Source organism: Capsicum annuum, chromosome 9 (genome assembly GCF_002878395.1).
Source record: "Capsicum annuum cultivar UCD-10X-F1 chromosome 9, UCD10Xv1.1, whole genome shotgun sequence".
NCBI classification, from domain to species: domain Eukaryota; kingdom Viridiplantae; phylum Streptophyta; class Magnoliopsida; order Solanales; family Solanaceae; genus Capsicum; species Capsicum annuum.
Window position 1 is genome coordinate 211,956,292 of NC_061119.1, and position 3,567 is coordinate 211,959,858.

Below are 3,567 nucleotides of genomic sequence, written 5' to 3' on the forward strand. Positions count from 1 at the left end.
GATCGGTAAAGACAAATCAAATCCGTTCATGGCTGTCACTTTGCCAATCCATCGTTGCCTCTTAATTTGGCCCTAAATATCCCCTAGCATGATTAGTGGCTTCTGTGAAATCATTAAAACCTTTAAAAAGAGGGGCTTTGAAACCTTGTATAGAGTCTAATACTTCTAACCATGTTTGGAAAATGCCATTAGTTTTTCCATATATATATATATATATAGTTATATAGTTATATAGTTATATACTTACTTTTTTCTTGAATGTTTTTTAATCTTCCAACTTGCTGCAGTGCCTCTATTCACAGAATATTCAACAAGATATCAAGACACCTCTTTTTATTTTCATGTCAGCATATGATAAAATTGAGGTAGGTAATTCATATTATTATTACTACTATTTTTCATCCTTTGTATCTACTCTAAGTGTAAACTTTAATTTTGTGATACTCCCTCATTCAAAATTACTTGTCATTTTTTGACTTGCATTTACATGCCCATTAAGAAAATAATAATTGTTATAGCGACTTTATATATTATCCCTATTAATTGGTACTATTTGAAATTTCGAAAAGCCTCAGTAAATAAATTAAAAGGTAAAACAGGAAAAAAAATATTTTTCTTGATATATAAAAAAATAATAAGTAAAAATGGAAATCAAAAATAGAAATAAGTGAAAAATAACTTTAAAATTTCAAAAGCTTTTTTTTCACAAAGAAAGTCTATTTATAAGATTAACTTTTAAGTAACATTTAGGATTGTTTGGTGTGAGGTATAATGGATAAGTAATCCCGACATAATATGAGAGATTATTTTATCCCATGTTTGGTATAAGGTATTAGTTAGTATCAAGATTATTTATCCCACCATTTACATCATAGTGATGAAATAAATTACTTGGTACATTATTGTTGTTATTTTATTAAAAATTTATAGAGTTGTGTTTGACTATATTTTTTGTAAAGACTATTTGGAACACTATCCGTGCTTGAATTTACTTATATACAATTTAAAAAGTGAAAAAATGAAGTAGAGACTAATATTTATGATACAACTTCAAGTTATGATACAACTTCAAGTTGAATCTAATATTTTCATAACTAAACACTGATTTTTAAATTAAGTTAAAATTATCTCGGAAAAAGTGAATAATACACCCTCTCAACTATGTTATACAGTTTAATTTGTACAAACTTTTCATTTTCGATGTCGCAGTGTTGGATTCTTTAGTAATACATGAACTCTTCACTTTTGATATCACATTCGTATTGGATTCTTCAAAAATACACTAAATTTGACGAATCATTCACACAACATTGACATTATTAAAGAGTGCAAGCAACATAGTATATAGTAATATTTCTAATATTTTTGCATTTGTCAATTTTAGAAATGAGGTCAGAATTCTTAAATGCATTGCCCAAAGGAGATAATCCAAAATTAAGAGGAGTCTTTGTAGACTCAGTGCATCATCATAATAGCCTTTTGAAGAGGTGGATTCCTGAAATTGCCATTAAAGTAAATGGCCAGGTAAGATATTAATTATTTATTTATATTTGAAAATGAAATTTATAAACCTAAAAGAAAGTGATCAAAAATATATTTTATCTTTGCCAAATACCTCTAAAAATTAAAAAAAGAAAAATATTTAAAATCCAAAAATACTTATAAATAAGTCAATTCAAACACCCTTTAAAAAACTTCTTCAAAAAGGAAAACTTCTCAAAATAGGCTAATTTTATAAATTTATCCAAATAAACTATTAATGAGTGAATTACTATTTTGATAGCATGGCTGGCTAACTATTTTGTTTTCCACTTTTGTTTGTGCAGCTTCACACAGAGGCATTTGCTGATTGGTACTTTGATCGAAAATACACCTATTTGATTGATGAAACTAATGAGTTGCCACTCGAAAATAATGCTCGACTCATATGGGCAGTTGACAATGCAACTGCTCGAGTCATATACACTGCAACTCTCTAATGTACACGTAAACTGTTTCTCACACACACATATATATATATATTACTAAAAAGTTCGGCCTCCAATATTGTGACATAAGTTTTACTTATCTAATTGTTTGCTTATAAACTTATTAGTTTATGTATTTTGCATTTATTCCATCTAATTATGTAACACCTTATATTTTCGGACTAGAATTCGAACCGTCATTTTTATGTGTATAGATTCGAACCCAACGATTTTTATGTAAATATAAGTGTGATGATAAATTCTATAGTGCGGGAATATCTTTGACGATGAATTGAGGTCATAAAAATCTCCTAACTCAAAGTTAAGTAGAAAACTTTTCTACCGATTGAGTTTTAGTGGACGTTCCTACTTAGGTCAATTTTCAATAACCATTACTTCTATAATATAATGATTTAGCTGGCCTACTATATACCAAATGAAAGATCTTCGAGTCTTTTTTCCAACGCATCCGATTTCAACTTAATTCAATATCATAGTAGAAAGTTATGCTTACTTTACCTGAGAATATCTGTCTGCCAAAGATTGACAACGGGAGTTGATGAGACGTCAACTAGTTGATAGATTGTCAACTGAAGTTGTCAACCTTAGGCAGTAAAACTCATAATCTTCTAGAAGCTGACGATGGGAATTGATGGGTTGTCAAATAGTTGACGGGCTATCAATTAGTTGACGAGTTATCAACTGAAGTCGTCAATCTTAACCAGTAAAGACCAAAGATGGCTAGAGATTGTCGACAAGATTTGACAAGCCATCAACTAGTTTATGGGTTGTCAACTGAAGTCGTCAACTGAGAAATTATTCCTGTATATTTTTTTAGTTTCTTTAGGGATATTTTTTTCTATTCCTCACCTCAAACCCTACCCCACGACTTAAATCACTCTATAAGCATTATTTACTCATCAATTATTAATTTTTCAACGCTCATTCTCCTCTCCACTCTCAAGAGAAAATTAAAGAAGTTAGGGTTTCTTCCCAAAACTCGTACATCCAAGGCTATGATTCAAGTTGTCTCAAATTTTATTTATAAAAAAGGTACATAAAACGATCCTAATACTCATGGACTTAGTTATGGCATTTCCATAAACTTTAAATTGTATTTATATACATGTGTTATGTATTTTAAAATTATTGAAGAGTATGAATTATGAACCCCTTTTTATGATGAAAATTATGCATTTAACTAAGTTATGGGATGTTTATTGAATGATAAAAGGTTGAATTTTAAATTCTTCTTTATCAAATTATATATTGTTTATTTATGTGAATTCAAATGGTGTTTCTTGTATTTTTAAATGCTCTTGTTTTCTCAAGGAGAGTGTATGGAATTATGAAAAGAGGATCACCTTTACGAGTTAGAAAAAAGTCTTTAAAGAATGTGGTTTTACCTAAACCTGTTATTGGATTTCGTAAGAGAATTCTTATGAGATTTTTGAATTATTATGGTGGTCAATGATATATGTTTTGAAAGAAGGGCTATGAGGATGATATGATATGATGCGACTTGCAAGTTTAGGTACGACGATACCTTTTACGGAATGCCCTTGAAAGAATAAGAGATGAACTTTTGTAAGAATGAAAC

The 3,567-nt window shown here is 29.3% G+C and overlaps 1 long non-coding RNA gene across 1 annotated transcript; it reads left to right on the top strand.

Annotated features, from left to right (window-relative positions):
• Positions 1-1,388: 1,388 nt before the first annotated feature.
• Positions 1,389-1,907, top strand: LOC124887236. The gene is made up of 2 exons (XR_007044599.1): positions 1,389-1,524; positions 1,827-1,907. It is a non-coding gene; the product is annotated as an uncharacterized LOC124887236 (long non-coding RNA).
• Positions 1,908-3,567: the final 1,660 nt, after the last annotated feature.